General features: G+C 36.1%; 18 non-coding genes across 18 annotated transcripts; all 18 read right to left on the minus strand.

Moving 5' to 3' along the window:
• Positions 1-541: 541 nt before the first annotated feature.
• Positions 542-613, minus strand: TRNAD-GUC (transfer RNA aspartic acid (anticodon GUC)). The gene has a single exon. It is a non-coding gene; the product is annotated as a tRNA-Asp (tRNA).
• A 596-nt stretch (positions 614-1,209) lies between these two features.
• On the minus strand, positions 1,210-1,281 carry TRNAD-GUC (transfer RNA aspartic acid (anticodon GUC)). The gene has a single exon. It is a non-coding gene; the product is annotated as a tRNA-Asp (tRNA).
• A 596-nt stretch (positions 1,282-1,877) lies between these two features.
• On the minus strand, positions 1,878-1,949 carry TRNAD-GUC (transfer RNA aspartic acid (anticodon GUC)). Its single transcript has one exon. It is a non-coding gene; the product is annotated as a tRNA-Asp (tRNA).
• Positions 1,950-2,543: 594 nt separating this feature from the next.
• TRNAD-GUC (transfer RNA aspartic acid (anticodon GUC)) lies at positions 2,544-2,615 on the minus strand. The gene has a single exon. It is a non-coding gene; the product is annotated as a tRNA-Asp (tRNA).
• A 592-nt stretch (positions 2,616-3,207) lies between these two features.
• TRNAD-GUC (transfer RNA aspartic acid (anticodon GUC)) lies at positions 3,208-3,279 on the minus strand. The gene has a single exon. It is a non-coding gene; the product is annotated as a tRNA-Asp (tRNA).
• Positions 3,280-3,901: 622 nt separating this feature from the next.
• On the minus strand, positions 3,902-3,973 carry TRNAD-GUC (transfer RNA aspartic acid (anticodon GUC)). The gene has a single exon. It is a non-coding gene; the product is annotated as a tRNA-Asp (tRNA).
• A 624-nt stretch (positions 3,974-4,597) lies between these two features.
• On the minus strand, positions 4,598-4,669 carry TRNAD-GUC (transfer RNA aspartic acid (anticodon GUC)). The gene has a single exon. It is a non-coding gene; the product is annotated as a tRNA-Asp (tRNA).
• Positions 4,670-5,265: 596 nt separating this feature from the next.
• Positions 5,266-5,337, minus strand: TRNAD-GUC (transfer RNA aspartic acid (anticodon GUC)). Its single transcript has one exon. It is a non-coding gene; the product is annotated as a tRNA-Asp (tRNA).
• Positions 5,338-5,929: 592 nt separating this feature from the next.
• Positions 5,930-6,001, minus strand: TRNAD-GUC (transfer RNA aspartic acid (anticodon GUC)). The gene has a single exon. It is a non-coding gene; the product is annotated as a tRNA-Asp (tRNA).
• Positions 6,002-6,623: 622 nt separating this feature from the next.
• TRNAD-GUC (transfer RNA aspartic acid (anticodon GUC)) lies at positions 6,624-6,695 on the minus strand. The gene has a single exon. It is a non-coding gene; the product is annotated as a tRNA-Asp (tRNA).
• Positions 6,696-7,317: 622 nt separating this feature from the next.
• TRNAD-GUC (transfer RNA aspartic acid (anticodon GUC)) lies at positions 7,318-7,389 on the minus strand. The gene has a single exon. It is a non-coding gene; the product is annotated as a tRNA-Asp (tRNA).
• Positions 7,390-7,985: 596 nt separating this feature from the next.
• Positions 7,986-8,057, minus strand: TRNAD-GUC (transfer RNA aspartic acid (anticodon GUC)). The gene has a single exon. It is a non-coding gene; the product is annotated as a tRNA-Asp (tRNA).
• Positions 8,058-8,653: 596 nt separating this feature from the next.
• Positions 8,654-8,725, minus strand: TRNAD-GUC (transfer RNA aspartic acid (anticodon GUC)). The gene has a single exon. It is a non-coding gene; the product is annotated as a tRNA-Asp (tRNA).
• Positions 8,726-9,317: 592 nt separating this feature from the next.
• On the minus strand, positions 9,318-9,389 carry TRNAD-GUC (transfer RNA aspartic acid (anticodon GUC)). The gene has a single exon. It is a non-coding gene; the product is annotated as a tRNA-Asp (tRNA).
• Positions 9,390-10,009: 620 nt separating this feature from the next.
• On the minus strand, positions 10,010-10,081 carry TRNAD-GUC (transfer RNA aspartic acid (anticodon GUC)). Its single transcript has one exon. It is a non-coding gene; the product is annotated as a tRNA-Asp (tRNA).
• Positions 10,082-10,677: 596 nt separating this feature from the next.
• TRNAD-GUC (transfer RNA aspartic acid (anticodon GUC)) lies at positions 10,678-10,749 on the minus strand. Its single transcript has one exon. It is a non-coding gene; the product is annotated as a tRNA-Asp (tRNA).
• Positions 10,750-11,343: 594 nt separating this feature from the next.
• Positions 11,344-11,415, minus strand: TRNAD-GUC (transfer RNA aspartic acid (anticodon GUC)). The gene has a single exon. It is a non-coding gene; the product is annotated as a tRNA-Asp (tRNA).
• A 594-nt stretch (positions 11,416-12,009) lies between these two features.
• Positions 12,010-12,081, minus strand: TRNAD-GUC (transfer RNA aspartic acid (anticodon GUC)). Its single transcript has one exon. It is a non-coding gene; the product is annotated as a tRNA-Asp (tRNA).
• Positions 12,082-12,533: the final 452 nt, after the last annotated feature.

Below are 12,533 nucleotides of genomic sequence, written 5' to 3' on the forward strand. Positions count from 1 at the left end.
GGCAGCTCTACTGCTTTTGCTTAGGGAAATTCATCTTTTTTCATAAACAGGGAGAACACAGAATGATCTTCCAAAAACAATCAGTTTTATCAAGAAAGTTTTTTAATTAAATTAATCTATCTATATTTATATCTGTATATATATATATATATATATATATATATATATTTATATATATTTAATCAGCTCACTTTACCATTAGCAGCTTATAGCTATTAGCCACCAGGGGTCAGTACTAACCAAAAACACCGATTTGTCTTCTATCCCTGTCCCACAGAGTTTATAAGCAGCCCATGATTTACCACTGTTTCATGTCATTTTCCAAGTATTTTAGAGATAAATTGTTTTTGAAAGAACAGTAAGTTGAGATTGAAATTTAGAGAGCATCTTCTGAGTTTCAGTTAACACATCAGTAAGCATTTTGGCTATCACTAAAGTCAACGCTGGTCTCAATCGTGATAAGCAGGTATAATGACAACTATATTTTACTTCATGAGTAAGTGCATCTTTTTCATTAAGTTGGGCAACTTAAAGGTATCATCTCCCCGTCGGGGAATTGAACCCCGGTCTCCCGCGTGACAGGCGGGGATACTGACCACTATACTAACGAGGACTTAATGGCAGTAGTTTAACAGTCCTCACCTCTTTGAGGATAGGGAATGCCCATGACAAATTCAGCTAACTGGAATAGGCAGCTCTACTGCTTTTGCTTAGGGAAATTCATCTTTTTTCATAAACAGGGAGAACACAGAATGATCTTCCAAAAACAATCAGTTTTATCAAGAAAGTTTTTTAATTAAATTAATCTATCTATATTTATGTCTGTATATATATATATATATATATATAATCAGCTCACTTTACCATTAGCAGCTTATAGCTATTAGCCACCAGGGGTCAGTACTAACCAAAAACACCGATTTGTCTTCTATCCCTGTCCCACAGAGTTTATAAGCAGCCCATGATTTACCACTGTTTCATGTCATTTTCCAAGTATTTTAGAGATAAATTGTTTTTGAAAGAACAGTAAGTTGAGATTGAAATTTAGAGAGCATCTTCTGAGTTTCGGTTAACACATCAGTAAGCATTTTGGCTATCACTAAAGTCAACGCTGGTCTCAATCGTGATAAGCAGGTGTAATGACAACTATATTTTACTTCATGAGTAAGTGCATCTTTTTCATTAAGTTGGGCAACTTAAAAGTATCATCTCCCCGTCGGGGAATTGAACCCCGGTCTCCCGCGTGACAGGCGGGGATACTGACCACTATACTAACGAGGACTTAATGGCAGTAGTTTAACAGTCCTCACCTCTTTGAGGATAGGGAATGCCCATGACAAATTCAGCTAAATGGAATAGGCAGCTCTACTGCTTTTGCTTAGGGAAATTCATCTTTTTTCATAAACAGGGAGAACACAGAATGATCTTCCAAAAACAATCAGTTTTATCAAGAAAGTTTTTTAATTAAATTAATCTATCTATATTTATGTCTGTATATATATATATATATATATATAATCAGCTCACTTTACCATTAGCAGCTTATAGCTATTAGCCACCAGGGGTCAGTACTAACCAAAAACACCGATTTGTCTTCTATCCCTGTCCCACAGAGTTTATAAGCAGCCCATGATTTACCACTGTTTCATGTCATTTTCCAAGTATTTTAGAGATAAATTGTTTTTGAAAGAACAGTAAGTTGAGATTGAAATTTAGAGAGCATCTTCTGAGTTTCGGTTAACACATCAGTAAGCATTTTGGCTATCACTAAAGTCAACGCTGGTCTCAATCGTGATAAGCAGGTGTAATGACAACTATATTTTACTTCATGAGTAAGTGCATCTTTTTCATTAAGTTGGGCAACTTAAAGGTATCATCTCCCCGTCGGGGAATTGAACCCCGGTCTCCCGCGTGACAGGCGGGGATACTGACCACTATACTAACGAGGACTTAATGGCAGTAGTTTAACAGTCCTCACCTCTTTGAGGATAGGGAATGCCCATGACAAATTCAGCTAACTGGAATAGGCAGCTCTACTGCTTTTGCTTAGGGAAATTCATCTTTTTTCATAAACAGGGAGAACACAGAATGATCTTCCAAAAACAATCAGTTTTATCAAGAAAGTTTTTTAATTAAATTAATCTATCTATATTTATATCTGTATATATATATATATATATATAATCAGCTCACTTTACCATTAGCAGCTTATAGCTATTAGCCACCAGGGGTCAGTACTAACCAAAAACACCGATTTGTCTTCTATCCCTGTCCCACAGAGTTTATAAGCAGCCCATGATTTACCACTGTTTCATGTCATTTTCCAAGTATTTTAGAGATAAATTGTTTTTGAAAGAACAGTAAGTTGAGATTGAAATTTAGAGAGCATCTTCTGAGTTTCGGTTAACACATCAGTAAGCATTTTGGCTATCACTAAAGTCAACGCTGGTCTCAATCGTGATAAGCAGGTGTAATGACAACTATATTTTACTTCATGAGTAAGTGCATCTTTTTCATTAAGTTGGGCAACTTAAAGGTATCATCTCCCCGTCGGGGAATTGAACCCCGGTCTCCCGCGTGACAGGCGGGGATACTGACCACTATACTAACGAGGACTTAATGGCAGTAGTTTAACAGTCCTCACCTCTTTGAGGATAGGGAATGCCCATGACAAATTCAGCTAACTGGAATAGGCAGCTCTACTGCTTTTGCTTAGGGAAATTCATCTTTTTTCATAAACAGGGAGAACACAGAATGATCTTCCAAAAACAATCAGTTTTATCAAGAAAGTTTTTTAATTAAATTAATCTATCTATATTTATATCTGTATATATATATATATATATAATCAGCTCACTTTACCATTAGCAGCTTATAGCTATTAGCCACCAGGGGTCAGTACTAACCAAAAACACCGATTTGTCTTCTATCCCTGTCCCACAGAGTTTATAAGCAGCCCATGTTTTACCACTGTTTCATGTCATTTTCCAAGTATTTTAGAGATAAATTGTTTTTGAAAGAACAGTAAGTTGAGATTGAAATTGAGAGAGCATCTTCTGAGTTTCGGTTAACACATGAGTAAGCATTTTGGCTATCACTAAAGTCAACACTGGTCTCAATCGTGATAAGCAGGTGTAATGACAACTATATTTTACTTCATGAGTAAGTGCATCTTTTTCATTAAGTTGGGCAACTTAAAAGAATCATCTCCCCGTCGGGAAATTGAACCCCGGTCTCCCGCGTGACAGGCGGGGATACTGACCACTATACTAACGAGGACTTAATGGCAGTAGTTTAACAGTCCTCACCTCTTTGAGGATAGGGAATGCCCATGAGCAATTCAGCTAATTGGAATAGGCAGCTCTAATGCTTTTGCTTAGGGAAATTAATCTTTTTTCATAAACAGGGAGAACACAGAATGATCTTCCAAAAACAATCAGTTTTATCAAGAAAGTTTTTAAATTAAATTAATCTATCTATATTTATATCTGTATATATATATATATATATATATATATATATATATATATATATATATTTAATCAGCTCACTTTACCATTAGCAGCTTATAGCTATTAGCCACCAGGGGTCAGTACTAACCAAAAACACCGATTTGTCTTCTATCCCTGTCCCACAGAGTTTATAAGCAGCCCATGATTTACCACTGTTTCATGTCATTTTCCAAGTATTTTAGAGATAAATTGTTTTTGAAAGAACAGTAAGTTGAGATTGAAATTTAGAGAGCATCTTCTGAGTTTCAGTTAACACATCAGTAAGCATTTTGGCTATCACTAAAGTCAACACTGGTCTCAATCGTGATAAGCAGGTGTAATGACAACTATATTTTACTTCATGAGTAAGTGCATCTTTTTCATTAAGTTGGGCAACTTAAAAGAATCATCTCCCCGTCGGGGAATTGAACCCCGGTCTCCCGCGTGACAGGCGGGGATACTGACCACTATACTAACGAGGACTTAATGGCAGTAGTTTAACAGTCCTCACCTCTTTGAGGATAGGGAATGCCCATGAGCAATTCTGCTAATTGGAATAGGCAGCTCTACTGCTTTTGCTTAGGGAAATTCATCTTTTTTCATAAACAGGGAGAACACAGAATGATCTTCCAAAAACAATCAGTTTTATCAAGAAAGTTTTTTAATTAAATTAATCTATCTATATTTATATCTGTATATATATATATATATATATATATATATATATATATATTTATATATATTTAATCAGCTCACTTTACCATTAGCAGCTTATAGCTATTAGCCACCAGGGGTCAGTACTAACCAAAAACACCGATTTGTCTTCTATCCCTGTCCCACAGAGTTTATAAGCAGCCCATGATTTACCACTGTTTCATGTCATTTTCCAAGTATTTTAGAGATAAATTGTTTTTGAAAGAACAGTAAGTTGAGATTGAAATTTAGAGAGCATCTTCTGAGTTTCGGTTAACACATCAGTAAGCATTTTGGCTATCACTAAAGTCAACGCTGGTCTCAATCGTGATAAGCAGGTGTAATGACAACTATATTTTACTTCATGAGTAAGTGCATCTTTTTCATTAAGTTGGGCAACTTAAAAGTATCATCTCCCCGTCGGGGAATTGAACCCCGGTCTCCCGCGTGACAGGCGGGGATACTGACCACTATACTAACGAGGACTTAATGGCAGTAGTTTAACAGTCCTCACCTCTTTGAGGATAGGGAATGCCCATGACAAATTCAGCTAAATGGAATAGGCAGCTCTACTGCTTTTGCTTAGGGAAATTCATCTTTTTTCATAAACAGGGAGAACACAGAATGATCTTCCAAAAACAATCAGTTTTATCAAGAAAGTTTTTTAATTAAATTAATCTATCTATATTTATGTCTGTATATATATATATATATATATATAATCAGCTCACTTTACCATTAGCAGCTTATAGCTATTAGCCACCAGGGGTCAGTACTAACCAAAAACACCGATTTGTCTTCTATCCCTGTCCCACAGAGTTTATAAGCAGCCCATGATTTACCACTGTTTCATGTCATTTTCCAAGTATTTTAGAGATAAATTGTTTTTGAAAGAACAGTAAGTTGAGATTGAAATTTAGAGAGCATCTTCTGAGTTTCGGTTAACACATCAGTAAGCATTTTGGCTATCACTAAAGTCAACGCTGGTCTCAATCGTGATAAGCAGGTGTAATGACAACTATATTTTACTTCATGAGTAAGTGCATCTTTTTCATTAAGTTGGGCAACTTAAAGGTATCATCTCCCCGTCGGGGAATTGAACCCCGGTCTCCCGCGTGACAGGCGGGGATACTGACCACTATACTAACGAGGACTTAATGGCAGTAGTTTAACAGTCCTCACCTCTTTGAGGATAGGGAATGCCCATGACAAATTCAGCTAACTGGAATAGGCAGCTCTACTGCTTTTGCTTAGGGAAATTCATCTTTTTTCATAAACAGGGAGAACACAGAATGATCTTCCAAAAACAATCAGTTTTATCAAGAAAGTTTTTTAATTAAATTAATCTATCTATATTTATATCTGTATATATATATATATATATAATCAGCTCACTTTACCATTAGCAGCTTATAGCTATTAGCCACCAGGGGTCAGTACTAACCAAAAACACCGATTTGTCTTCTATCCCTGTCCCACAGAGTTTATAAGCAGCCCATGTTTTACCACTGTTTCATGTCATTTTCCAAGTATTTTAGAGATAAATTGTTTTTGAAAGAACAGTAAGTTGAGATTGAAATTGAGAGAGCATCTTCTGAGTTTCGGTTAACACATGAGTAAGCATTTTGGCTATCACTAAAGTCAACACTGGTCTCAATCGTGATAAGCAGGTGTAATGACAACTATATTTTACTTCATGAGTAAGTGCATCTTTTTCATTAAGTTGGGCAACTTAAAAGAATCATCTCCCCGTCGGGAAATTGAACCCCGGTCTCCCGCGTGACAGGCGGGGATACTGACCACTATACTAACGAGGACTTAATGGCAGTAGTTTAACAGTCCTCACCTCTTTGAGGATAGGGAATGCCCATGAGCAATTCAGCTAATTGGAATAGGCAGCTCTAATGCTTTTGCTTAGGGAAATTAATCTTTTTTCATAAACAGGGAGAACACAGAATGATCTTCCAAAAACAATCAGTTTTATCAAGAAAGTTTTTAAATTAAATTAATCTATCTATATTTATATCTGTATATATATATATATATATATATATATATATATATATATATATATATTTAATCAGCTCACTTTACCATTAGCAGCTTATAGCTATTAGCCACCAGGGGTCAGTACTAACCAAAAACACCGATTTGTCTTCTATCCCTGTCCCACAGAGTTTATAAGCAGCCCATGATTTACCACTGTTTCATGTCATTTTCCAAGTATTTTAGAGATAAATTGTTTTTGAAAGAACAGTAAGTTGAGATTGAAATTTAGAGAGCATCTTCTGAGTTTCAGTTAACACATCAGTAAGCATTTTGGCTATCACTAAAGTCAACACTGGTCTCAATCGTGATAAGCAGGTGTAATGACAACTATATTTTACTTCATGAGTAAGTGCATCTTTTTCATTAAGTTGGGCAACTTAAAAGAATCATCTCCCCGTCGGGGAATTGAACCCCGGTCTCCCGCGTGACAGGCGGGGATACTGACCACTATACTAACGAGGACTTAATGGCAGTAGTTTAACAGTCCTCACCTCTTTGAGGATAGGGAATGCCCATGAGCAATTCTGCTAATTGGAATAGGCAGCTCTACTGCTTTTGCTTAGGGAAATTCATCTTTTTTCATAAACAGGGAGAACACAGAATGATCTTCCAAAAACAATCAGTTTTATCAAGAAAGTTTTTTAATTAAATTAATCTATCTATATTTATATCTGTATATATATATATATATATATATATATATATATATATTTATATATATTTAATCAGCTCACTTTACCATTAGCAGCTTATAGCTATTAGCCACCAGGGGTCAGTACTAACCAAAAACACCGATTTGTCTTCTATCCCTGTCCCACAGAGTTTATAAGCAGCCCATGATTTACCACTGTTTCATGTCATTTTCCAAGTATTTTAGAGATAAATTGTTTTTGAAAGAACAGTAAGTTGAGATTGAAATTTAGAGAGCATCTTCTGAGTTTCGGTTAACACATCAGTAAGCATTTTGGCTATCACTAAAGTCAACGCTGGTCTCAATCGTGATAAGCAGGTGTAATGACAACTATATTTTACTTCATGAGTAAGTGCATCTTTTTCATTAAGTTGGGCAACTTAAAAGTATCATCTCCCCGTCGGGGAATTGAACCCCGGTCTCCCGCGTGACAGGCGGGGATACTGACCACTATACTAACGAGGACTTAATGGCAGTAGTTTAACAGTCCTCACCTCTTTGAGGATAGGGAATGCCCATGACAAATTCAGCTAAATGGAATAGGCAGCTCTACTGCTTTTGCTTAGGGAAATTCATCTTTTTTCATAAACAGGGAGAACACAGAATGATCTTCCAAAAACAATCAGTTTTATCAAGAAAGTTTTTTAATTAAATTAATCTATCTATATTTATGTCTGTATATATATATATATATATATATAATCAGCTCACTTTACCATTAGCAGCTTATAGCTATTAGCCACCAGGGGTCAGTACTAACCAAAAACACCGATTTGTCTTCTATCCCTGTCCCACAGAGTTTATAAGCAGCCCATGATTTACCACTGTTTCATGTCATTTTCCAAGTATTTTAGAGATAAATTGTTTTTGAAAGAACAGTAAGTTGAGATTGAAATTTAGAGAGCATCTTCTGAGTTTCGGTTAACACATCAGTAAGCATTTTGGCTATCACTAAAGTCAACGCTGGTCTCAATCGTGATAAGCAGGTGTAATGACAACTATATTTTACTTCATGAGTAAGTGCATCTTTTTCATTAAGTTGGGCAACTTAAAGGTATCATCTCCCCGTCGGGGAATTGAACCCCGGTCTCCCGCGTGACAGGCGGGGATACTGACCACTATACTAACGAGGACTTAATGGCAGTAGTTTAACAGTCCTCACCTCTTTGAGGATAGGGAATGCCCATGACAAATTCAGCTAACTGGAATAGGCAGCTCTACTGCTTTTGCTTAGGGAAATTCATCTTTTTTCATAAACAGGGAGAACACAGAATGATCTTCCAAAAACAATCAGTTTTATCAAGAAAGTTTTTTAATTAAATTAATCTATCTATATTTATATCTGTATATATATATATATATATATATAATCAGCTCACTTTACCATTAGCAGCTTATAGCTATTAGCCACCAGGGGTCAGTACTAACCAAAAACACCGATTTGTCTTCTATCCCTGTCCCACAGAGTTTATAAGCAGCCCATGATTTACCACTGTTTCATGTCATTTTCCAAGTATTTTAGAGATAAATTGTTTTTGAAAGAACAGTAAGTTGAGATTGAAATTTAGAGAGCATCTTCTGAGTTTCGGTTAACACATCAGTAAGCATTTTGGCTATCACTAAAGTCAACACTGGTCTCAATCGTGATAAGCAGGTGTAATGACAACTATATTTTACTTCATGAGTAAGTGCATCTTTTTCATTAAGTTGGGCAACTTAAAAGAATCATCTCCCCGTCAGGGAATTGAACCCCGGTCTCCCGCGTGACAGGCGGGGATACTGACCACTATACTAACGAGGACTTAATGGCAGTAGTTTAACAGTCCTCACCTCTTTGAGGATAGGGAATGCCCATGACAAATTCAGCTAACTGGAATAGGCAGCTCTACTGCTTTTGCTTAGGGAAATTCATCTTTTTTCATAAACAGGGAGAACACAGAATGATCTTCCAAAAACAATCAGTTTTATCAAGAAAGTTTTTTAATTAAATTAATCTATCTATATTTATATCTGTATATATATATATATATATAATCAGCTCACTTTACCATTAGCAGCTTATAGCTATTAGCCACCAGGGGTCAGTACTAACCAAAAACACCGATTTGTCTTCTATCCCTGTCCCACAGAGTTTATAAGCAGCCCATGTTTTACCACTGTTTCATGTCATTTTCCAAGTATTTTAGAGATAAATTGTTTTTGAAAGAACAGTAAGTTGAGATTGAAATTGAGAGAGCATCTTCTGAGTTTCGGTTAACACATGAGTAAGCATTTTGGCTATCACTAAAGTCAACACTGGTCTCAATCGTGATAAGCAGGTGTAATGACAACTATATTTTACTTCATGAGTAAGTGCATCTTTTTCATTAAGTTGGGCAACTTAAAAGAATCATCTCCCCGTCGGGAAATTGAACCCCGGTCTCCCGCGTGACAGGCGGGGATACTGACCACTATACTAACGAGGACTTAATGGCAGTAGTTTAACAGTCCTCACCTCTTTGAGGATAGGGAATGCCCATGAGCAATTCTGCTAATTGGAATAGGCAGCTCTACTGCTTTTGCTTAGGGAAATTCATCTTTTTTCATAAACAGGGAGAACACAGAATGATCTTCCAAAAACAATCAGTTTTATCAAGAAAGTTTTTTAATTAAATTAATCTATCTATATTTATATCTGTATATATATATATATATATATATCTATATATATATTTATATATATTTAATCAGCTCACTTTACCATTAGCAGCTTATAGCTATTAGCCACCAGGGGTCAGTACTAACCAAAAACACCGATTTGTCTTCTATCCCTGTCCCACAGAGTTTATAAGCAGCCCATGATTTACCACTGTTTCATGTCATTTTCCAAGTATTTTAGAGATAAATTGTTTTTGAAAGAACAGTAAGTTGAGATTGAAATTTAGAGAGCATCTTCTGAGTTTCAGTTAACACATCAGTAAGCATTTTGGCTATCACTAAAGTCAACGCTGGTCTCAATCGTGATAAGCAGGTATAATGACAACTATATTTTACTTCATGAGTAAGTGCATCTTTTTCATTAAGTTGGGCAACTTAAAGGTATCATCTCCCCGTCGGGGAATTGAACCCCGGTCTCCCGCGTGACAGGCGGGGATACTGACCACTATACTAACGAGGACTTAATGGCAGTAGTTTAACAGTCCTCACCTCTTTGAGGATAGGGAATGCCCATGACAAATTCAGCTAACTGGAATAGGCAGCTCTACTGCTTTTGCTTAGGGAAATTCATCTTTTTTCATAAACAGGGAGAACACAGAATGATCTTCCAAAAACAATCAGTTTTATCAAGAAAGTTTTTTAATTAAATTAATCTATCTATATTTATGTCTGTATATATATATATATATATATATAATCAGCTCACTTTACCATTAGCAGCTTATAGCTATTAGCCACCAGGGGTCAGTACTAACCAAAAACACCGATTTGTCTTCTATCCCTGTCCCACAGAGTTTATAAGCAGCCCATGATTTACCACTGTTTCATGTCATTTTCCAAGTATTTTAGAGATAAATTGTTTTTGAAAGAACAGTAAGTTGAGATTGAAATTTAGAGAGCATCTTCTGAGTTTCGGTTAACACATCAGTAAGCATTTTGGCTATCACTAAAGTCAACGCTGGTCTCAATCGTGATAAGCAGGTGTAATGACAACTATATTTTACTTCATGAGTAAGTGCATCTTTTTCATTAAGTTGGGCAACTTAAAAGTATCATCTCCCCGTCGGGGAATTGAACCCCGGTCTCCCGCGTGACAGGCGGGGATACTGACCACTATACTAACGAGGACTTAATGGCAGTAGTTTAACAGTCCTCACCTCTTTGAGGATAGGGAATGCCCATGACAAATTCAGCTAAATGGAATAGGCAGCTCTACTGCTTTTGCTTAGGGAAATTCATCTTTTTTCATAAACAGGGAGAACACAGAATGATCTTCCAAAAACAATCAGTTTTATCAAGAAAGTTTTTTAATTAAATTAATCTATCTATATTTATGTCTGTATATATATATATATATATATAATCAGCTCACTTTACCATTAGCAGCTTATAGCTATTAGCCACCAGGGGTCAGTACTAACCAAAAACACCGATTTGTCTTCTATCCCTGTCCCACAGAGTTTATAAGCAGCCCATGATTTACCACTGTTTCATGTCATTTTCCAAGTATTTTAGAGATAAATTGTTTTTGAAAGAACAGTAAGTTGAGATTGAAATTTAGAGAGCATCTTCTGAGTTTCGGTTAACACATCAGTAAGCATTTTGGCTATCACTAAAGTCAACGCTGGTCTCAATCGTGATAAGCAGGTGTAATGACAACTATATTTTACTTCATGAGTAAGTGCATCTTTTTCATTAAGTTGGGCAACTTAAAGGTATCATCTCCCCGTCGGGGAATTGAACCCCGGTCTCCCGCGTGACAGGCGGGGATACTGACCACTATACTAACGAGGACTTAATGGCAGTAGTTTAACAGTCCTCACCTCTTTGAGGATAGGGAATGCCCATGACAAATTCAGCTAACTGGAATAGGCAGCTCTACTGCTTTTGCTTAGGGAAATTCATCTTTTTTCATAAACAGGGAGAACACAGAATGATCTTCCAAAAACAATCAGTTTTATCAAGAAAGTTTTTTAATTAAATTAATCTATCTATATTTATATCTGTATATATATATATATATATATAATCAGCTCACTTTACCATTAGCAGCTTATAGCTATTAGCCACCAGGGGTCAGTACTAACCAAAAACACCGATTTGTCTTCTATCCCTGTCCCACAGAGTTTATAAGCAGCCCATGTTTTACCACTGTTTCATGTCATTTTCCAAGTATTTTAGAGATAAATTGTTTTTGAAAGAACAGTAAGTTGAGATTGAAATTGAGAGAGCATCTTCTGAGTTTCGGTTAACACATGAGTAAGCATTTTGGCTATCACTAAAGTCAACACTGGTCTCAATCGTGATAAGCAGGTGTAATGACAACTATATTTTACTTCATGAGTAAGTGCATCTTTTTCATTAAGTTGGGCAACTTAAAAGAATCATCTCCCCGTCGGGAAATTGAACCCCGGTCTCCCGCGTGACAGGCGGGGATACTGACCACTATACTAACGAGGACTTAATGGCAGTAGTTTAACAGTCCTCACCTCTTTGAGGATAGGGAATGCCCATGAGCAATTCAGCTAATTGGAATAGGCAGCTCTAATGCTTTTGCTTAGGGAAATTAATCTTTTTTCATAAACAGGGAGAACACAGAATGATCTTCCAAAAACAATCAGTTTTATCAAGAAAGTTTTTAAATTAAATTAATCTATCTATATTTATATCTGTATATATATATATATATATATATATATATATATATATATATATATATATATATATATATTTAATCAGCTCACTTTACCATTAGCAGCTTATAGCTATTAGCCACCAGGGGTCAGTACTAACCAAAAACACCGATTTGTCTTCTATCCCTGTCCCACAGAGTTTATAAGCAGCCCATGATTTACCACTGTTTCATGTCATTTTCCAAGTATTTTAGAGATAAATTGTTTTTGAAAGAACAG

This window comes from Pleurodeles waltl, unplaced genomic scaffold (genome assembly GCF_031143425.1).
Source record: "Pleurodeles waltl isolate 20211129_DDA unplaced genomic scaffold, aPleWal1.hap1.20221129 scaffold_387, whole genome shotgun sequence".
NCBI classification, from domain to species: Eukaryota; Metazoa; Chordata; class Amphibia; order Caudata; family Salamandridae; genus Pleurodeles; species Pleurodeles waltl.